We start from the raw sequence: 24,305 nt of genomic DNA on the forward strand, positions 1-24,305 counted from the left end.
CTTTGCGAATCCCCTTCAGAAGCGAAGGGGTTAACGACCGGCTTCACGAAGATCTGAAGTCCATAATGTAGTCCAATCATCGATGGTATTACGGATCTCATCTACCTAATACAAGCATCAATCGTATCGACGCATATAAGCTAAACGGGAACATTGATCTCTCAATGTTTCTTCGAATTTCAGAGTATCTCCGCCTGGTGGAGGCTGACAATATATACCCGTGCAACGGAATGTAATACAACCCCATGAGGAAAGAGAGAGGGGGGAGGAGAGAGAGAGAGAGAAGGAAAGGGACAGTGAGAGAAAGTGGAGGGAGGGAGGGAGGGAAGGAGGGAGAGATAGAGAGAGGAGCGAGAATAAGGGGAGAGAAGAGAGAGAGAGAGAAAGAGAGAAGGAGGGAGAAGAAAGAGGAAGGGAGCGAGGGAAAGGGAGGCTACGGTCCAACGATTTTATCCATTAGAGCAAAATTTCCTGAACTCAAGAAATATGGACGGTTTCATCTTATAATCACCCCTATGGATCTAACGAGATATCAATCTCCTGATGTGTGACATATAGAACGTAAACAAAGAGGACACACACACTATATATATATATATATATATATATATGTGTGTGTGTGTGTGTGTGTGTGTGTGTGTGTGTGTGAGAGAGAGAGAGAGAGAGAGAGAGAGAATGTGGGAGCAGGTTCTCTTGTATACAAGTAGTACTGAAATCGACAGCATCCTGGCAGTTGATAATCTTCTTATTTGTATCTTAAAGGTTTCTAACAAGGATCCAGTCTTTCGGGGGATGAGCAAAGACAAGTCTTCGCACACCCCATACCTTTCTCACACAATTATATATATATATAGCTATATATATATAGCTATATATATATAGCTATATATATATATATAGCTATATATATACATATATATATATATATATATATATATATATAGCTATATATATACATATATATATATATATATATATATATGCAACAATAATCACAATAACGCGCGAGTAAGGATATTTGCAGAAACTACAAATCAAAGAACGGAATACTGAACGTTTTCGTCTATTAAGACAAGAGAGAGTCACCAAGAGAGATGAAGGAGTGGATTCAAGGGAGTCTTGTTGCCGTGTCAGGCAGGCAAGCAGGCAGACAGGCAGACAGGGGTCGCGCTGGCGCTGCCTGGCAACGTGTTGCCGCCAACCTTAATTTATGGCTCGACACGAAAGAGACGTCACATGTCGCAAGCATATCTCATTAAAGCTTAAATCTCATCTGACATGGGTAGGGGGTATCGTGTATGTGTGTATGTGCATACATAGTACACACACACACAAACACTTTCTGCTTACAACCCCTGGGTCTCACTGGGTTATAACTATTGCACAATCATCTTGAGCAATTCGATGCTCAAAGATAAATATTCTCAATGGGTTTTATGTATACAGTGGTTATGGACAGGAATCATACCAAAGACATTAAAGAATGCATAAATGAATAAATAAATGAACAAATGAGAAGCATAGACGGGAGGTGTGGAAAAGGTGTGGAGGGGAGTGAAATGGGTGGAAATAAGTACGTGCCTCTGACTTAGCTACCTACCTTATGAGGGGGAAAAAGCCCTTGGTATATACATAGATTTATGTAATGTGTGTGTGTGTGTGTGTGTGTGTGTGTGTGTGTGTGTGTGTGCGTGTGGGGGGGGACGAGATAGTGGGAATGGTTGTTTGACACAAGACGTGCTGAACTAAAGTTGAAAGGCAGAAACATGTCCAAGGATATGGGACGAGGAGACCCTCTATCACGGTAAAAAAAAATAATAATAAATAAATAAATAAAATAAAAATAAAATAAATAAAATCAAATCATAATAATGATAAATGAATAAAATAAAATATAAATAAATAAATCATGGCCTTGTCTGGCAACATGCACACACACACACACACACAAAATGGTGTTTCCAAACACTTTTCATTCTAACATGGGAAATCCATCGAGGAAAGAAACATTAAAACTTATCAGTCCCAATACAATCAATCTACAACAAAACAAACGCTGAAGCCCATGACAGACATCAACCTTCCCTGTTGCATATACGTGTGCAACAATGCACTTTCCGAACAGCAGCGCCCCCATCGCCACAATGGATGAAATAGAGGGAACTATTCAGAAAAGTAAAAGCATTAAAGGGGCTGAGCGCACACATGCTTTAGGAAGACAGCAAATGATATTTTTGAAAGATAGAAATGGAGAAATCATTAACTGCAGAGACAGAATGGTAAAAAGAGTAGAAGAATTTTACCAAGAGCTTTACTCGTCGAAGACCGTAGTTGAGTCAGTAAATTCATCTGTAGACGTTAGTAGTGTACCAGAGATTACAAAGGAAGAAGTAGAATTTGCTCTAAAAATATGAAACTAGGAAAAGCACCTGGGGAAGATGGTATATCGATAGATCTGTTGAAAGACACAGGGAAAGAAGTTCATATTAAGTTAGCTCAGTTGTACACCCAGTGCTTACGTCAAGAAAGCGTTCCTGAATCGTGGTGCAATGCTATAGTAATTTTGCTTCATAAAAAAGGAGACCAGAAGGACCTTAGTAACTATCGACCGATTAGCTTGCTATCAAATGCCTATAAAGTATTCTCCAAGATCCTTACAAATAAACTGAGTCAAGTTTTAGATGGAAACCAAGAAAACAAGCAGGTTTTAGGAGCGGATACTCGACTCTAGACCATTTGCAGGAGATGAGTCAACTAATCGAGAAAACGACAGAATACAATATACCTCTGTTTAGCTTTTGTACAAACGAACAGATCGTAAAGGTTTTAGAGAAGATTTATGCGAAAGGTACCGCTATAATTCGACTACATAAAGATTCAGAAAAGATCAAGATCGAGAAAGGAGTACGGCAAGGCGATACCATTTCACCCAAATTATTTACAGCTTGTTTGGAAGATATTTTCAGGAGGTTGAGTTGGAAAGAGAAAGGTTTGAAGATTAATGGTTAATATTTGAACCATCTAAGATTTGCGGATGACATAATTCTTATTTCAGAAAGAGCAGAAGACATGCACGATATGCTGAGTGATCTGAAGAAATAAAGTCTCAAAGTAGGTTTAAAAATGAATAAGACCAAAACCAAAGCAATGTTCAACACGAAAGTTCAAAGTAAAGAAATCATAATCGATGGTGAGAGTCTTGAAGAAGTTGAAGAGTATTATTATTTAGGTCAGGCGGTAAAACTGACAAAAGGTAATGATAATGAAATAAAAAGACGCATTACAATTGGTTGGAAAGTGTTTGGTAAGTATAATAAAATCCTGAGATGTCTGAAACGTTAAGTTTACAATCAATGCATTCTGCCAGCAATTATCTACGGGTGTGAGACTTGGAAACTAACGAAGGCGATGGAAACAAAGCTACTGACTGCACTGAGGAGAATGGAGAGATCAATGATGGGAATAACACTGAGAGACCGAAAGAGAGCAAGTTGGGTGAGAGAGCAGACTAGAGTGAAAGGTATTGTGGAGGCATTAAAAGAGAGGAAGTGGAATTGGGCAGGTAAGTTAGTGCGAACGACTGATGAGCGATGGAGCAAGTGTGTTACTGAGTGAACACCGCGAGATAGGAAGCGTGGAAGAGGGAGACCAGACAGGAGATGGAGAGATGAGATTGAGAAGTTTGCAGGATTGACGTGGCAGAGGTTGGTGTGGTCGTGTGAATCATGGAATACTCTGAAGGAGACCTTTGTTCAGCAGTGGACTCAGGGTGGCTGATTTGATTGATTGATTGATGTATTGCCAGACAATTCTATTCAACCTTGGGGACAGGGCTGCCATCCTGTGGTCATTAAACCCCCAAGAACTATAACTGCCTCCCGGCAAGGACGGGAAGGAAGAAGTGTAGGTCACTCCGCCGAACTCCCGCCAGCCCCACCTCCGCCGCCCACCTCGTTGACATGCTCGCCATACCACGGCGTCCACAACCCGCATACCACCGCACCAAATACGGGAAGCATACCATCAACACCCCCACCCCCTCTCATTGCACTGTACCGTATTGTAGCCCTTTCGCCGTGGTTTGACATTTGTACAGTATTTCTAGTCCCCGACAAGCGAATTTATTCAATCATGGGTGAGACGGAATGGGGGAGGGGGTGTAACTTTCTGACCTAATTCCTTTGCAAAGTTGACATACACCGGTGATTTCTATTCAGGATAGGTGACTAGTCTCCACTAATATATATATATATATATATATATATAAATAAATCTCTCCTGCACAGCTTCTCTAAACCCACCTTTTCGGTGTAATACTGACAAAATACTTGAATTCTACGTAGGGCAACGCCAGACGATCCCTGCCCTTGTTAAGGAGCTGAAATCAACTCTCATAACTCTTGGACCCTTTGGCTGGGTCATACGAATTTTATCTTCATTCTAATTGTTGCCAGACTGTTTTATCCAGCCAAGGTAAGCCCTTCATACCAACTAAGGGCTAAGAAGAGAAAAACAGGAACCTATATTACTTGCGTGATTGTATCCTTGCATTCAACGCCACAATTTGCTTTGAGTGCAAAATATGAGCTTCTTCACACACCCGATTCGGTTTTAAGTTGATTTAAGGTAAAGCATGCCAAAGGAGACCTTCTCCTCCACCCCCACTCGGTCCTTGACGACCTGGGTGCAGAATAGCAAGTAAACAAACAAACACACAAATGAGTATTGGTATTCTGTAAGTAATAAACATTGAGTGTATCCTTATATCACACCGAAGAGGTGAAGTCGTAAAGAACAGATTTAAATAGAACAGGAGAACAGGAGAACAGGGAAATTTCCATAACACCTCTGTTTCATTGCGAACCTTTTGATAAGTAAACACATGGCATTGTATCTTATCACTCGAGCCAGCGTTTCGGAACCTATTTCGACATTGGCAAACTCCTGCACTCGGGCTTAGGTCCAGCACCACCTTCAATGTAGTTACGACTATCAGAGCGACTCGTTACTACAACACTAAAATATTGTATTACTACTTACTTTCTATAAAACACACACACAATCCCAGAGAGAGAGAGAGAGAGAGAGAGAGAGAGAGAGAGAGAGAGACCTTTACCGCCCCCTCCCCTCACGTGGTGTGTGTTCATCGCACCCTCACCCTGCTGCCAAATCGCATCCATTCACCCTATTCAGTGGCATCTTCAAGCACACACGGAGCGTCCCTCAGGGAGGGGGGTGGGGGTCCACGCGTCTCGCCAATATTACGTGACAAACAAAAGGAAAGGGTGCGCCAGGCATCCACAGAGTAGTCTATCACAGAGTTAAAATGACATCGCATGCAGACAGAAGACCTTTCGGTCCATAACGAAAATGGATTACATTCAATTGACTTGGATGGAAGCTTATTCTGTTCACTGAAAACGTAGTTGGAGTTTTTTTTTCTTTCTTTTCATGTTAGATCTATGCCATGGCAGCTTGAGGCCATTACATTCGTCCGGTTAATATCTGGTGTGGAAATAAGTTCAATTTTGATGTTATCAATTCCCGTTAAAAACTTGAAGGCATGTATTAAGCCAACACCCCGGAGTTTACTTTTTTTCAAAGAGAAAGAGAAAGAGAAAGGGGGAGTGAGAGAGAGAGAGAGAGAGAGAGAGAGAGAGAGAGAGAGGTAAAATGTTTTAAGCTGTTTTCGTATGGTTTGTCTCTTACGCCTGGTCAGTTTTGTTGGAACCACATGGAAACAGCACATTCCAGTTGTGGCATGACGACTGCAATCGGTTCATGAGAGCTGCATTTCGTCGACAACGGTCACGCTACCAATCCCAGTAACCACCTTGTTTTCTGAGGCATAAATACAATCCTTGGGTGTATTAAGGTCGTTACTTAAAATTAAACTGGTTAAAGTTTTCCCCCAAATAATGTGTAGTCGTATTTAATATTATCTTTGCTCTTATGCATAACATTACACTGTATTAAAATGTGTTAGCCATTTAAGAGGCCATTGCTCAAGCTAACTTGAGTGATCATTTCCTATTCCACACACCTTAGTATCATCAACAATTATGGGGACATTCAATTCCAGTTCACAGCCAAACCAACTAAAGTGGACCTTGCATTACGTGGACTATAAACAGCGCTTCTATCCTTGAAACACACACACACACACACATATATATATATATATATATATATATATATATATATATATATATATACCAAGTGGTCTACTTTGCATATATATATATATATATATATATATATATATATATATATATATATATATATATTGCCGAATAAGTGGAGTCAGAAATGATGAAAATCCCTGGGGCGAGATGAGCGATCGCATTTTCTTTCGAATTTGCACCAGCTTCCAATCTCTCTCAAGCAGCTGGTCGTGTCCTTAGCCTATCAAGCGTCTTTTGGATCAAAGTTCTCGAAGTGACCCAGGAGCCCGTGATGCGTGCTTTTGGAGAGCAAACAAATACAAGACGATTTTATTTAGCGTTGAATATATGTCCTGCAATCTGAGCAATATATTCATTTAAGAAATCCCAGCTTGAAATCTCACCTCCACCCCTGAATTCACACCCTCAGCCGCGTTACCTTGGGACCCAACAAGACCGCCCAAGAAGAACACGACGACCTGACGTCACGAGAGATTTCATTTGTATCTTTCGGAAGCAGTAAAAAGTCCGCCCATCCTTTTTCACAACCGGGGTCTCTCCTATATCATTTAACACGAGCACGCTGTCCAATACAACCCGTATTTTTGTCTGATATGTACACACTTAATTACACGACTATCAGTAACTTGACTTCTCTAACGTCTCCCGCCAGGCGGTTTTATTTGGTTGTGGTATTCGTGGGGGGAGGGGGGTCTGCTTGACTGAGTTCGCTCACGTCAACCTACCAAAAAACCCTTCAGCTTTGTCCCACTGACCAACCTGTTCTTTATTTCTGTGCCTGACAACTCCTTACCTCTCCTTCCTCATTCAATTTACCTTTCTATCTCTATTTAATTAACACGCCCGTCTCAACTCACTTTCTCATAACCATTCTCATAACTCACTTTCTCATAAACATTCTCAGTTATACTGCCAAACCTAATTTAATGGCTTGATCAAAGACCCTCTTGACGTGACCTACGAAACGAAAAGAATCATTCCACCCTCTTCCTCCAAGAAAGTCATCACAGAGGTGGGAAGTGGACTTAAGGTGGCGGCACACCAGGCATTTCTCGCTAGCATGCTACCTGCTTTTACGTTTGAGTAGAAACGACTTCGGTTACGATATTTTACTTTTCAAATCTCCAAATATTAAATTATCTTACTGTCATATATAGCAGTAGTGAATGATGAACCATACGAATGTTAGACATACTGTTGAAATGTTCTCAGAGAAGTCTAGATTCCTGTAAGTCATATTCTAGTTATTCAGACGGAGGTTGGAGGTAGGATGTGGGAGCAAAAATAGCCTAATGTGATAACCCCTTTAGCCGATGCCTCACAGTGAAAGGGCTGGCTGACGGTAAGATGTAGAAAGCAACGAGGGCTGACGAAAAGGTGGACAGGTGTCAGGGGGCTGACGGTGGACGTGGGGGGGAGAGAGGGAGGGAGAGAGAGAGAGAGAGAGAGAGAGAGAGAGAGAGAGAGAGAGAGAGAGAAAGTGAAGAAAGCGTGCGAGGACTGACAGAAGGGGTACAGACAGCACATACAGCCGACGGGACGGTGCAGAGTCACGCAGTGGCTGGGCTGACGGAAGGGTGCAAACGACAGCAGTGACAGCAATGACGAAAGGGTGGAGAGCGTAGTGAGAGGAGCAGGAAAGGAATGACTGTAGAGGGGAGAGAGAGAGAGAGGACGAAGACCAAAACTTGTGGAGGGGGCCTCGGTGGACGCGTGGGGGAAGGTGGAGAGGGTATCCGTACACTCATCCCTGTAGCTCCTCCCTCCCCTTCTCGCCAGCAACGATGTTAACGACCACGAGGAGAGGGAGCTAATGATAAGAGGACATGGAATAGCAAAACTGACGAAAGGGCACACATACACACGGCGTGAGGCTGGATGGCATAACGAAACTCCAAATAGCTGAATAAAGGAGGGAATATGTTGTCAGCAATAACCGCCCCTTCTAGCCTTGGTGACAATATCGCAATGAAGAGGTGGAGTTCTAGAGGTTTTCCTACAGGAAATATTTATGAAGGGTCGCAAAGGTTAAAAGTGACCATCATTCTTTTCCTAGAGCAGATTAGTCCCCGGTTGTAAAGGAATATTGAGTGACTCTGGTCCGTAGGAGGTCACTAAGTACCTAAAACAGTGAAAGGATAAAAATGCAGTCAATAACCTATACGGAGAAAAGCTGAATCAAGAAAGATTGACACGTGTGTGTGTGTAAGAAAAGCTGGCAAGTAGAAATTTATCTGCACATCTAGCTTACATGTACTGTATACACGCACAAATACACCAGTGCACATGTACATGCACTAGATGCACGCATACATAAAACCTATTCACAACCGAAAAGAACCACTATGGGCCACACCGAAGGCACCTTACGCGACAGTGACCTGACTTTGAAAAGTTTGATGACGGTCGCCAGACGATTTTATCCAGCAGAGGGAGAACCCCAACTTTCTAAGGGCAAAGCAAATCCTTCATGAAGTGGCTAGTTTACACTATTTCTATCCCCTTCTCGTCTAAGATTAAGTCAAATGACATTTATAAGGCATTCGATACAATCCCTGGACATATCCTATAAAAAGTCATTGATTAACATCCACAAGAAAAGGCTAACACACTTCTTAGCTGGCAGACTCTTCCGCAGCAATCATACTTGGTGCAGCCGATTATCATTCTTAAGGCTTTGTTTGATGTCGATCGCAGAAGTCTTAGTCTCAACTGTTGGATACCATGCTATGCATCCATCGTTAAGTGTGCTTACAAGTGCGCTGTCATTCCTATACCACCAACTGCACTAAGTACGCTCAATTTCTTGTTTGCCTTCACTCTAGGTCTTTTATATGCGAGGTGAAGGTCACGCGTGTATCACATGCAAGGCCAGTCAAGTATTTACTGGTTTTTGGCAAGTAGAAGAGGCTGACCACTTAATGTGACCATTCATGGAAGTCAGGGTCGAGCAACATCAGCCATAGTTCCTAGTTCACTGAGGTATGTTTGTGTGTCTTTATCTACTTTGCAATTTCGATGATGGGATGTTACTGGTAGTTTATCTGCGTACGTGAGGGTTCTGGTGTTGAACTCCGGGTCTGGGTGTGGGTTAAATAGCACTGGTGATAATACTACCTCTTGGAAAGATTCCGCCGTGCAGTTTTTAGGTAACAGATACTACGTGGTTGTTCTGAAATATTCCGCATTTTCTGCCAGCTGAGGAGAACTCGGCCAATAGTTTCTTGTTTTTGCCCTGCCAAGGCCATAATTCTTATCACTCAGAGAACCAGTTTTAACCAGTTTTCCACATTAAGCCAAACCAGGATTCCCCAAGTATTTGGAACGATAGTGACAAACAGGACAATTCACGGCTAAAGAATCCCAAAAGACAAAAGAGAACCATAACAAAATAGCTTTTACCTTCTCGATACAACATTAGGAGTTAACTGTAATTGAACTTTTAGAACATTTCACTATGCAATACATGAGAATAAGTCGTATGTCCTGGCAAGAAAAAGAAAAAAGTAGGGTCCGTTCTCATACACACACACACAAACATTTTGACTCACTCCAAGCAACTTCATTCAGTTGAAGGAAACCCACTCCGCTAAAGGGTCAAACCACATCTCGATCAATCCGTTGACGGCAGGTACTTCCTTCGCGCCGGAGATCAGCTACAGGTAAGACTGCTTACTAACAACCACCACGAATCAAAGAAAGACACAGGGGTCAAATAAAATGGCAATTTTTTTTCCCACTAAACAAAAGCCAATACTTGTCCTCCCGTGTGATACAACCACACGACCTTCGGCCCTCACCCAAGACTTTCCACTGGAGCCAAGAAATGAAACTGAATTACATTGAACACTTGCAGACAGGGGATTTTGACAGAAACATCACTGTATAAAAAATTCACAAGACCCACACACTATGTTCCCACAGCGCGGTATCCAACATTTAAGAAAACAAACAGCCTTATAATCTGTACGAGATAAAGCTTTATGAAACTACACCGAAATCCTCCCCAACAGAACAGCACGAGAACGATGCTACAACACAAGTTTGTGAAAGATCTTTCGAAAGACTATCCCCTTCCCCACCCACCCCCTCTCACCACCAGACACATCATAAAAAATTCCATCACCATTCTACACAAAACAATAACAACCTACCCTCATTACCCCCACAACGCTATGCAAAAAAGACATGCAGATCATAAAACACTCTTCCACTCGTTTCTATAACTAACCAGACTTCCCCTCACCCCGCCCCCCTAGGAAACCAACCCCAAGACACACAAGAAAGGGATTAATATGACTATATTCGCTAAATTTCCAGAATACGCTAACAATATTTAACATGAAGCTTACGTTGCCCAATAGCTCCTAACCTAACGTAATCATCCCATAAAAAAAAAAGATATTTGAAATTAAAAAAGGGTGAAATTGTGTGCGCGTGATACTGGAATAGAGCCATATGTTCTGGCTCACGACCCCAACACTGAAGTGTCACCAGACACCAAATCCCCTAAATACAACACTACACAAAAGACAACACTACATTACATTGCCCTGCCCTTTCCAGACACTTTCACAAAATGCCTTCACTTGGTGACTTAGGGTTCAATCAGTAACAGTTGCCGGTTTCCTGGAGGGGCAAGGATTTTGTGTGAGAATCGTGGCAACGGACTGATTGATCTGACTGCCGCTAGGCGATTTTATTCAAATAAAGGATCCTCCCTTGGTAACAGGTTTAACATCCCTGACTAGGGAGAGAGCATGTCGTATATACACCATTCACATTAGCAACTCGAAAACTAAAACGAATATCTGAAATATATATATATAAATAATGATGGTTGGATGTTTCAAGTGACAAGACCGAAATCTATTAAACAAATTATTCACAAAATTTCCCGAGTTTCTACTTCACGTAGATTTACAAATTCTCGACAATTCGGGTTTATTTTGACATCAGATTAAATGTTTATTAAAAAAAAAATGAAAGAAAATTTGCCTGTCACCTTTGTTTACGAAGACGAAACGAGCTTACAAAGTAATCAACAAAATACTGAATACTTTCCTTCTTATTCGAAAAACAACCCGGTTTTCTGGATAACATCACCGTGTTCTATGTGACAATGCAATGTCAAAAGTCTCAAAAGCACAACATTGTCCTACCCTACCGTGAGTATTTCAATGACAAGTGCACATAAAAAATTACACCATTCACAGTAAAATCAATAACACAAATCTTTCAAAATCAACAACCTCTGAAACTATATATAATCCGTGCATCATCTTGTTAACACAACATAAACACGAAGAGCATGAATCATCCTATAAAAATATGTCAAGTCCAATTCATTCCCACCAATGAAAGCAATCTGATCTCTGAGGCACTGGTCTCACATGTGATAAGACGAGCTCCGCTTGCATATGGTTGGCAATTCCCCGATGACAAGCCTTCCCCAACACTTGTCATAACCACCCAGTGTGTGCTTTACCCCATGGTGCACATCACCATCAGACCGGGTGTTGTGATGGGTAAAAGACCTCCTTTTTCAGCAACCAAACAGTTGCGTATCCCACCCAACACACCCGCCACCCATATCCTGAACGAACGACGGTATAGCAGCTTAAAAATACAAGCTAAACTGCCCTTGCAGTAGCTTTAATCCACACGTCTTTTCGTACACCATACACACCACAACTAAGCTTACCTTAAATCAACACATGCAGCTTCTAAAAACCCGTAAACCTTGATAAATCACGGAATTAATCCACCGACTACGAGAGCTCAACACGCACGTCCTCCCCCACCAAAGTATGTTTACAAACTGAACGCTGCCATCTATTGTCGGAGTGGTGCACTACCCCATGACGAGGAGAGGAGCAGTCTTTCGCTGGTGAAAGAAATTTTACTTCGTAGCCCAGCTTCAGCCACACACTGGAACACTATCTAGACTAAATAACGGGATTTTATGTATTCAAAACACACATAGTGGTCTGTTAATATTAGAATACTGATTTGATACAACCTGATAATGATAATAATTCGTGAGAAACTGTGACTGCCGACGATTCACTAAAGTATCTCGTTCAAGATGGGATTGGGGTACAAAATGCAATCTTCTCGGCGGGCTAGGGACTATCGCATTTCAGGCCATCTCTGTCATACATTGAACGACACAGCCACTCTCAGTTAAGTCAAAAACAAAGACATAGGGAGAGGCTACACGTGCAATTCATTTTCACTATACTTTTACGGTTTTAATCAATAGCAGGATAATGAAGCATAATATTTTCAGCCATCACACACATTGAAATAACCGTTACGTTTAAGCATTTTTAATAATAAATATAAATAAATAAATAAAACATAAAAGAGCAAATAATCCACAACGAGCGCACTGTGCCATTTTGTTTCGGTCAGTACCGGCTGATTTAATTCAACTGGACTGGCCCTATTTAGTCTAAGGGCTTCCCAACCCCCAAATGAACAAAACAACGTGTTCACATGACATCACATCACTAGAGGGTTCTTATGCAATTAAGATAGAATGTTCAATGTTGCTTAACAACAACAACAACAATAATAATCATAGAATAAGTGCGAAGCTCAAATTATTCTGAAAAATATATATAAACTATTTTGTGTGTTTGCCTGTGTGTATATGCGCGCGCGCGTGTGAAGATGCATGCGTGTGTATGAATGTACATGTGTGTGTGTGTGTGTGTGTGTGTGTGTGTGTGTGTGTGTGTGTGTGTGCATAAATCATACGAAAATCGACTAAAACTCATGAATCTGTTTTTCCTAAAAAGCGTAGACTCAGAGGAGACTTGATACAGGTCTAAGATTACAAAGGGAATTGACAACATCAAAAGTGACAACATTTTCACACTGAATGAGAATCAGACAAGAAACAATGGTCTCAAACTGTCTGGAAATAGATTTAATACGGAAGTGGGTAGAAACAACTTCGCCAACCGTGTAGATAATGAATGGAATAAACTTCCTACAGAGGCAGTGCAATGTAGTTCAGTTCGAAGCTTTAAGAATCATTTAGATAAGCACCTAAGCAAGATGCTGTAATGACTATAAATTATTTCATATTATTTATTTGTTTTGTTATCACTTGTCTGTTTATTATTGTTTGATTCTCATTTATTATTAGATATATGTCAATTATTATTTAACTATACATATGCATTTATTTATGTATTTTATTTATTATTTACATTATTATAGTTTTTATTTATTCATTTCTTTATTTATCATTATTATGATTTGTTAGCATCCGACCTAGATATGGACCAAAAGGTCTCCTGTCGGCATGCTCCGCCTTTGTAATCTTTTGTGCATGTATGCGTGTGTATGCATGTGTGTGTATGTATGTGTGTGTGCGTGTGTGTGTGTGTAAGGTGTGTGTGCGTGTGTGTGTGTGTAAGGTGTGTGTGTGTGTGTAAGGTGTGTGTGTGTGTGTGTAAGGTGTGTGTGGTGTGCAAAGAAAAAGCAGTAGATGTGTATTCACAAATGCAGAAGTAACCACCAGGAAAGATAAACAAAACTAAGATCTTCCGTGTAATAACATCGCCCGTGCTTAATACAGAGAAGAAATTACAAAACTAATAATTCTCTGAACTAAGCTCTTCATTAGTTCATCTTTCCTAGTGGCTACTCCTGCAGACACACAATGCACCTAGTCTACCAGAAAGTTCCTAAATCACATTCTACCCTAGATATACAATACTACTGAATGAAGTTGTCTAAATAAAAGTTAAAGCGTCATCGGGTACGGAAGGGGTCAAGAACAAGCAACACTCCACGGGCAACAAAGTCACTCTTGCTACCTACCTACCATCCATCCACTTAATTTCTAACAAATTGTTGCCCTATTCCCACCGGGAGGCACTGGTCATTTCCCCTTGCCCTAGCTGTTCAAACACAAAACAAATAGGACTTGTCTGCTCGTTGTTAAGCACACACACACACACACACACACACACACACACACATATATATATATATATATATATATATATATATATATACACACACACACACATATATATATATATATATATTACAAGGTCTACCTCTTTGGTGGTTGTGTTAATTCATTCCTAAAACAGCTGTTTAGAGGTGATGATGATATGGTTGAACGTCACAAACTCCCCCCTATCGGAAGGTTAGGACGGTGTCCCTCACAGAGGACTTCGTAGCGTGGAATTTGATGAAGCATGCCCTTGGTTCAACTTCGCCGGTGGCAGGGTTCGAACCGCCATCCCCTCGACCTTCGCCGCAAGTAACGACTCCCTAACCCGCTCAGCCAGCGGGCCTTTCATTACTATATGTGCGTCTATTATTTTTTCCCTGTTGTTCTTTTCATTGTTTACTATGTTAATGGTCTTCGAATACAGAGGGATACGGAAGGAATACTAGTCTCATTAATTCCATCACTACCGAGAGAATTTGAATGAAATCAAACGGGTCAAAGTGCCACCGGGCGCGGAAAGGGATCAACCCAAGGGGGATGATTATCACATTTAAGTTCTTCTGGCCCAGAAGCTTTGATTGACAATGTCCCAGTGCCAGTGCCCGGTGGGACTTCAGACCTGTGGCACTGTGCCTAAAGAGGAAAGCTCAGCGCAAAACTCGTCTAAGTGACTGACGTCACGTGGACGCCGAGTCCCCTCATTGGTCCCCGCGCTCCGATAGCCCCGCCCCCCTTCTACAGTCTGATGATCTGATTGGCTCACAGAACTGCACTTTTAAGCGACGTCACACATTTTGGCCACTTTGTGAGGAAACCTGTCTGTTGACGACATTTGGTCGCGCCGTGGCCAGTGAACGTGCGACGAATATGTTATTCATGCATAATACCTCTCCGGTTCCCAGCAGTGTGACCGTTACCTGCCCCAGCAGTCCCCAAAACGGACAAAAGATCAAAGGTGACTGCTTCGGCCGCAGCTACTCCTCAGTGCCTCCTGGGGTAGGCTCCTCACCAAGTGTGTCAAGATAAGACAGACCACCCTTTGTCTCGATCTGGACCTGTATATTGCAAACAAGGCGACGAACGAACATCTAAACTGAAGTCTACTCTTGTAACATGTTTGTACGATACACATATAAAGTTGGGGACATACATGCCTAATTAATTTAATTAAATCTATATAAAAAAAAAGTAATATTACATAAAACTGCCTCGGCGGGAAATATATACCTTTGTTCATCTCATATGCAAAACGAACGAAATTGAAACCTGACGCAAACAAGATTAATTGGAAATCTCGCACAGCCCAAACCCATGTTTTGGCATGATCACACCTTGCGTCATCTTGTACACGTTTATTTGGGTCACTGCTGCTTCCGCCGAAGGAAGCGTTCTCCTTCCCCATAAGGAGCTGTCCCCCAGCTTTATATAACCTCTAATCTCTGGTTGCAGTGAAATACACAACACTACCACTAAACCCATACGAGACGGATGGTGAATTATTTTTTTCTTCTAGCGCCAGATTATTCTATTCGGCTTTACAAGATCCCTCAGAGCGTGAAGATGTCCAGCACTAAAGAATAATTTCTTTGATCTTCCTTGAACCCTCATGAAAATATTCACCCACGACCGTGACAGGACTCGAACCTGCAATCTTCGGATCCGAAGTCCGACGCCTTATCCATTAGGCCACACGGTCCTATGAACAATGTGGGTGCAATTTGTGACTTATAAATCGCTCTACGAAGTAACTATATAGCCATGAATGCCTTGGATGAAACTCTGGGATTTTAGATTGTGCCTTGTTGCAGTCACGCGTTGCTCTATGGTGGGATTCGAACCGAAATCCAACCAGATTCTCGCCGCCACACACACATACATACATACATACACACACACACACAGGCCCCAATAATGTTTGCTATATATATTAATGATATGGATGAAGAAATTGAAAATTATATGAACTTCTTTGCAGATGATGCAAAACTATTAAAAAAAAGTGAGCACGGAAGAAGATTGTGAATCACTACAGAGTGATCTAAATAAAATCTGGAAATAAAGTAGGAAGTGGAGATGGAGTTCTCAGTTCAATACTAAAAAGTGTAGTATATGGAATTTGGAAAAAGCAAAAACAGAATAACAGGATCATATAAATTGGGAGAAGAAAGAATAAAAAAGTAGAAAATGAGAAGGACCTGGGAGTCATTGTTATGAATAATATGTCACCTGAGAAACAAATAAATAAGATTTTTTTGTTAAACTTATAATTTAATAAGAAGTGGCATTTACATACCTGGATGAAGAAATGGTGAAGAAAATACTAATCACTCTGATAAGACCAAGATTGGAATTTGCAGCAACGATGTGGTCACCAAGTACAAAAAAATGTATAAAAAAAAATTGAAAGAATACAAAGAGCAATTACAAAATTGGCACCAACACTCTCAAAACTATCATATGAAGAAAGACTAGCAAAACTTGAGCTACAGACACTAGAGCAAAGAAGAGAGAGAGGAGATTTGATAGCTATTTACAGAATCATGAAAGGCATAGAAATTATTGATAGAGAGGATCTAATAAAATGGGATGATAGAAATACAAGAGGACACGGAAAGAAAATCAAGAAAGACAGCTATAGAAGAGATCTGAAAAGTTAGATGAGAAAGTAGTGTGTGCAAAAACAATACATGAATTTAAAAATAGTTTAGATAAAATGAGATATGAAGATGGGACCCTACGAGCATAGCTCCCCTTCCCATAAAATACAACTAGGTAAATACACACACACACATGCGCGCACACGCACACGCACTTCACCATCTCCTACATGGACGAGATGGTGAAGAAAATCCTAGTTACACTGATAAGACCAAAATTAGAGTATGCAGCGGCACTATGGACACCCAGTATAAAAAAAAAAAAAAAAAAAAAAAATCAAGGAGCACTAACAAAGATGGCACCAACACTCAGTATGCTGACATATGAACAAAGATTGGGCAAACTAAGATGATTAACTCTGGAGCAAAGAAGAGAAAAAGGCGATTTGATATCCATCTATAGAATTATGAAAGGGATGGAAATCCTTGACAGGGACGATCAACTTAAATGGGACAATAGAAATACAAGGGGACACAAGAAGAAACTTAAGAAGGACAGTTGCAGAAGAGATTTGAAAAAGAATAGCTTTCAACATAGAATGATAGATACATGGAATAAATTGAAAGAGAAAACAGTGAGTGCTACAACTATACACGACTTTAAGAAAGAACTGGCTGCGGAAAGATACAACTGCGGGTTCCTACGAGCATAGCTCTTCTCCCGCAAAATATAACTAGGTAAATACACACAATACCTGCTTTCGACGTGCGCTGTGGTACTTGCAAGATGTCATTCTTGTGATTTGAATTATACAGATGAAGATTAAATTCCCATTGTTAAAGTCTCCTTTGCCATCACGTGCACACAAGTGTATTCCGACCACCAAAATCCCGGGGGAAACAGACCACAGGCACTACAATTAATGCAGATCTGTATAAGGACGCGAGAAAGTTCTGCCTCGACCGCTGCTGCCACGGCAGACAGGCAGACAGGCAGGCAGGCAGACCACGGGACCAAGTTTCCAACACCCTCGACAAATGAAGTGACGCTCTCAACAGAAAGTATACACCTGCAGTTCCTTTTAGAACGTTCCCTCGTTAAGCTGTTGCTGTACACACGTTTCCATTTCAACTCAACCCAGCACATATCTACTGATACAAACATAAAGTGTACGCACACATACGTACACACACAGCTTTCCACACAGAGTAATGTAATAGATACATGGAACAAAGTGAAAGAGGAAACAGTGAGTGCTAAAACTATACATGATTTTAAGAAGAACTGGATGCAGAAAGATACAACTGCGGGTCACTACGAGCATAGCTCTCCTCCCGCAAAATACAACTAGGTTAAAACACACACACACATATATATATATATATATATATATATATATATATATATACATATAACAGAACATACATGTATACATATACAGAAAACAGAAGGCTTTTTGAAACTTATATAGGGGTGAGGGGATCAAAGAATATATATACTGATACATACATACGCATACACACACACAGATACATAAAAAGTACCCTTATAAAAGGTTAGGGAGGTCAAAGAACACACACGTGTACATCCATTTGCAGTCCCCTTTTATCGTAGTTCCTTGTGGATGAAGTGTCATCCCTGGCTCCCCTGCCCACATCACTGCTCGGGTCTAAGGAGTGTGACGGGAGGCAGGGATGTCCCTTCATCTCAATCAAGCAACCAACAAGCAACCTTATCGGCACTGATAAGGCCCCAACACTCGGTCGCAGCAAACAAACCTTCATCTGTGGACTCTGCACACTAATATGTACTCCAATTGGACTAGTGCTAAAACTAAAACACAATTTGTACATTGCCAGTGTATCCGTATCGCTGTTAACCCAATAAACCGATTATTATCATTAATATTTTCTGTTATTTTTAGGAAGGGTGGGGGTGGGAACAAATGTGATGAAAAGTCCGTAGGATGTAACGTCCATGCACACATCTACATCAATGGGTGTACTACAAGACTGATCATTGGGACGATTTCAGCAACTTGTAGGATTTTGTTCTGGCTAATGTGAGACGAATTGAAGAGCGAAACCTCGAGCGAGTGAAAACGAGGGAAAGAGTTGGAAAGCAACTGTATGACGTCACCACCCAAGAGTGTCAAACTGTCAACCAGACAATCCAAGGGCTCCAAACTAGACTTAATTCATTCTAGAGACTTTAACAAAACCTCTACGGACCTGATACCCACAACATTCCATCCAAAAATGAATGCAGGTTACTTAACCTCGCTATCCCTCTTAAATTCTTTTGCCCTACAGTATAGAAGCGCTGGTTATTTATGACAAAATATCAATACATCCTTGGAACCAAAACTACAATATTTCAACAGTGGGGACCGTGGAGACCTTGCAAGGATCAGGAAGGGAGAGGGAGTGGGAGGGAGGGAGAGATAGGGAGAGAGAGTAGAGGCATCAATATGGAACCAACCGTGACATCCTCCCCGAGTGTGACACGGCGTCGGAAGCAAAGAAGCAAACAAGCTCCATACTACTTTCCTTTGTCTCTTCAACTGCGAAAGTCTTAACTTTCGAGTCGTCACAGACACGACGACGACATGACGTCACGTGATCAGGCGGCGGGAAAGAAGATCGGCGTCAGTGACCGTGCTGTTGATCAGTTTGTTTTACCTTATTTGGAAGAAACTCTCCCCATTAACGTTGCCAACTCAAACTTCATAACTTATTTACTTTTTATGTTTTTTGTTTTGTTTTTTACGTGTGTGTGTTTCACCAAGTCTGTTTCTCTTGGTAGCTTCTGGTGAGAGTTGAGACATGTGTACAGTCGAAAATACGTTAAAAACCGACAGCACAAATACTTTCAATTTTTCACTTCTTAACTTGCATTTTCCGGAACTCGGCATCTTAAAAATTCCCAACTTATTTTCCTGCCATGCTCTGGTCTATTGTCACGTTTCCACGTATTTACTGTTGCCCCAACAAAGAGCTTGTGGATTTTCATCTTCAGCAAACCCAAGGCAGGACCCACACCGATTTTGTTTTTAATTTTATATAATTTAATTCAACATAATATAATCTAATCTAATACAAATGAATATAATTTCGAATGTGATTTTTATGATCAGTATGATGATGAATTCTTGATAACAATGCTATACATATATTATCGTACACTTTCTAACATGTAGCTAACACTAGTTATACTCAGTATAGTCACCTTGTCTAAGTAAACGGCCCGTTATTCATTAGTTTTTTGCCATCAGTATCTTAAGGACTTACGGAGTCACGCAGCATTGTTCACGATTGAAAACTATTTTCCACTTAAAAGAGAATACTGATCACTTTAAACTTGTTACCCTCTCCGGATCTCTTCTCTGCCAAACCCATGACTTCATCCCCTCGGTGCGTCATTGTCCCCAAGGACAGATGATCTGGTTATTTTGGACAAAATACTCCCCGTAACCGAAGCCACTGGACACAAACCTCAACGTACGCCGACATTACGTCACACTTCGTCCTATGACGTCACTGATCCCACCCGAGCAAAGTCGTCATTCATGGAGAGTCGAACTCGAGACACGACTAGTTCGATCAGTGCACCCGTGGACAATTCGTCACCTTGGTCAGGGCGACAGGAGGGGAACACCTTGCAATCCAGAGGTGTAGGTGGTAGGTGGAATAGAATTAGTAATAATGTACTGAGTGATGATACTATTGGCTGTTTAAAAAGATGAAATAACTTTATGGGTGGGGATAATGGGTCTCTTGCAGTCTCCTCCAGTCTTTTGTCCTTAAGTGTCCCACTGTGCTGCACAGAAACCAGAAGGAATGGTGAGAGTTCAGGACTTAATGATACTTTATAAGAAACTCGATCGGTCTTAGCTTGCGTGCAAAAGCAACCTCAAGACCTACGGGAACAGGTTCATGCTGTGAAACCTTTTCCTTCCCGGTGCCAAGCGTTTAGCTCAAGAAATGAAAACGAACACAAGGCAAACCACTTGGTAGACTTTCAAGGAGACTAGTTACATGATAATCACGAATTTAACTGGCTGTAAACCTACCCCACAACAAAAGTGTGTTGGTATGGTCTGTGCGACAGGGAATGTTTGTGTTAGAAATGGGTTTTTAGTATCTAACAGATACTGTCCATCGTGTTTTCTACAGGCCCCAGTTATTTTTACTTTATTTCATGGGGGGGGGGGGTTGGTACCAGACTGTAAATGGCAGGCGAGTCGTCCAGAAAGAGAATTTGTCACACCTCTAGGACGAAGCTTGGGTAAGGTGAACTTCCGACGGGTGCTCTGTGTTGGCGCATGAAACATTCTTTCCCTTTCCAAGGACGATCGATTGTCTCTTTTTCGGTGGAGCTGAGGGGTGGACATAGTGGTTCTCTCTGAGGTGAGACGACTAAGCAATGATGCGATCAATACCGAGGATTACACCTAATTCTGGTCGGGCCAAAATGATGGGGTCCACTTAGCGGGGGGTAAATGTCGGGGCTAGGTATATCAAACCAACTACATCCCGCCTATACAAGAGTTACTCCGGGTGAGAATTACACCTTCGGTTTCATCTCTTTCTTTAGTATATGTTCCTACTGAGGTGTATGCATTTGAAATATTCTATAGTCGACCAATGCCTGTCACACGATACATTTGTTTTGGGCGACTTCAGTGCATTAGTGCCGACAAAGTTGGTTGTGAAGTTTGTGTTGGTCTCCATGGCTGCAGAACTAGAAACACAATCAGTCCCTATGAATTCTACAAAGTCTATGTCGTGAATTGCTGCTTTTTGGTTCCAGCGACGAGAGCCACACGGGTGCCACACAACCCTTGAGGCGTGGCTAAGGGGACTGACACAGACTTGTTAGTACTCATTCAAGAATATTACTAAATTCTATGGCTTAATGGGATGCTGAGTTCTCTGGAAAAAATAACAGAATTGTGGTCGCCACACTCAGGCCACGTATAAAGTCCAGGTAGGTCCAGAGATGTAACCCACCAGGCTTTCATTTACTGTGGGTCAGATGATGCGTGGGCCCACTTTCTGGGAGACAGAGGAGTGCCGGGTGATCTAACTGAAGTATTCAAATGGGCCAAGGGCTCTAACAAGGGTGATGCGGGCAAGGTCATTACATTAAGACAGCAGGGTAATGGATTTAATTGGACAAAATTAGGTTTAAAAAGGAATTTGACAAGAACTGGTTTACGAACAGAGTGGTTAACGAATAAAATAAACTTAATAACCATGTAATGACCGTTGAAACAATTAGTTGTTTTAAGAGAAGATTAGATAACTTTATGGTAAGGAATAACAGGTGGTAAGGAACACGGAACTGCCTAGTAAAGGCTTTATGGTCTCTTGCAGTTTCCTCCATTCTTATGTTCTTATGTAATCGATTCGAAATGCGCTGTGCTCCTAATGACCTTGAAAAATTGTGTGGCATCTTCAAACATGAAACCTGAAAGTTGTCGAGAACAATGGAGAGCGTCAAAGATCAAGTGAGTGATGCGGAATCGCGGACGACAATAGAGAATATAGACACGAGTCTGCAGACTAGATCCCCGTTGAAGAGACATGGAGAGGTGCATCATGTCACCCATAAGAACATAAGAATGGAGAAGCCTGCACGAGACCATAAGGTCCTCACTAGGCAGTTCCATGTCCATTACCACCTGTCATCCCTATCTATAAAGTTCTCATCTTCTCTTAAAAAACAACAACAAATGTTTCAGTGCTACTGCAAGGTTACTAAGTCTATTCCATTCGTTAACCAACACGTTGGTATACCAGTTCTTGCCTATTTCCTTCTCAAACCAAAATTTGTCCAGCTTAAATACATTACCACGAGTCCTGCCCTGCTGCCTTAATATGACCACCTTGCCAATATCACCCTTGTTAAAGCCCTTGACCTATTTGAATACCTCTATTAGATCACTCCGCGTTCTTCGTCTTTCCAGAGTGTAAGTTGGGGATGCCTAGGGTCACTTCAACACGAGTAACCTCAGACCTGCTAACAGATCCCAGAAGAAATCTGATCCAAATTTGTGACCCAGGTGAGCACTGCTCAAAAAAGATTATGGGCGTAGAGCTCATTGGGTCAAACACTTCGAGCAGTTGGACATTATTGACTCAGAGTGGTCAAATGGCCGGTGTCCGTGTGACTGCTCTTTACCCACCGTTCTCTCTGAAGTTGGAGAGACCTTCAGCGAGTTGAAGGTTGGAAAAGCATAGATATTTCCAACGTTAGTGCGGAGTTCATGAAAACCTGATATAGAGACATGACCCATGGATGGCATGAGGTGCTGTCTACCATTTAACCGTCCGGTACAATTTCCTTTGGCTAGAAAAGTGGGATGGTCCCATATTTGGTAGGGGGAAGTAGACCTATAGCACTGAAACAATTACCAAGGTATTACAATGCCCAACGTGCCGGGTAAGGTGCTCGGATGGATCTGCTGCGTGTGTTAAAAGTTTCAGAGGCCTCAACAGCTACCTAGCTTTCAGAAGAGAACGGTCGATGAGCAGCCCAAGAAAACAGGGGCCTTGGATGCAGAGGCTCATATTTAATGCACTGCAGAACGAAGTGGTTCCTGTACGTCGGAGGGAAAACAGGAACAGTGCATGGATGAAATAGGAAGTAATAAATAAACCAGGCTAAAGATCGAGGAAGCAGTGCATAAAACACACCCATACACACGCATGCACGCAGATTACCACTACGGGTTCGTGTAGATACCTTCATACACAGACTGAGATAGATAGATAGAGAGAGAGAGGGGTGGGAAGGGAGAGAGAGAGAAGCGGAGAGGGAGAGAAGACAAGAGAGGGAGGGAAGAGAGAGGGAGAGGAGAGAGAGAAGAGTGGAGAGGGAAAGAAGAGAGGAGAGGGAGAGAAGACAGGAGGGGGAGAGAAGAGAGAGGAAGGGAAAGTAAAGACGAGAGTGAAAGAAAAGCGGAGAGTGAGAGAAGAGAGAGAGGAGATTGAGAGAGAGAGGCCTATAATAGCGTGTCTGCCCTTGGAGCCACTATCGCACCGGAGTGTGGTGCAAGAGAAATACGAGGATAGAGGTTAAAAGTGACCAGCATTCGCATTCCCAGTAGATATACGCGAGAGAGAGAGAGAGGAGAGAGAGAGAGAGACATGAACTCAAATCACACATCAAGAAAATAAACACTAACATAATTAGACAAGTAAACTAATACGAAAGAGAGAAAGAGAGAGGAATTCAGCTCATACATCAAGAAAATAAACACTAAGATAATTAGACAAGCAAACTAATACGAGAGAGAGAGAGAGACTGCTGTAAACAAAACCAAATAAAGAAGACGACTGCATAACATCATATACCCTATGATAATAATCACAACGATACTCACTAGATGTGACTAATTACTAAAACCCACGAAGATCAATTTCTCATACTTCCTCACACCGACTCGTTCCTTACCCCGAAACTCTGTAAGCATTATTTCGACTGTGACAGCATTGAACAGGGAACACACATCAAATACACCTTCACGTCGTGTG

At 41.7% G+C, this 24,305-nt stretch overlaps 1 protein-coding gene and 1 non-coding gene across 6 annotated transcripts in view; both read right to left on the reverse strand.

The window, feature by feature from the left end:
- Window positions 1–11,999, reverse strand: part of mib2 (E3 ubiquitin-protein ligase mind bomb 2) — a 672,548-nt gene extending 660,549 nt beyond the window's left edge. For 3 of the 5 annotated variants that reach the window (XM_076188489.1, XM_076188487.1, XM_076188492.1), the window contains exon 1: window positions 11,890–11,999. The gene's annotated coding sequence lies outside the window, so the exon portion shown is untranslated. The remainder of the gene's footprint in view (window positions 1–11,889) is intronic. The other 2 variants (XM_076188494.1, XM_076188493.1) reach the window with 2 other exon arrangements.
- A 3,790-nt stretch (window positions 12,000–15,789) lies between these two features.
- On the reverse strand, window positions 15,790–15,862 carry TRNAR-UCG (transfer RNA arginine (anticodon UCG)). Its single transcript has one exon. It is a non-coding gene; the product is annotated as a tRNA-Arg (tRNA).
- Between the last annotated feature and the right edge of the window lie 8,443 nt (window positions 15,863–24,305).

The sequence above is a fragment of the Oratosquilla oratoria genome, chromosome 7 (genome assembly GCF_046742065.1).
Source record: "Oratosquilla oratoria isolate Oo_2021 chromosome 7, ASM4674206v1, whole genome shotgun sequence".
NCBI lineage: Eukaryota > Metazoa > Arthropoda > Malacostraca > Stomatopoda > Squillidae > Oratosquilla > Oratosquilla oratoria.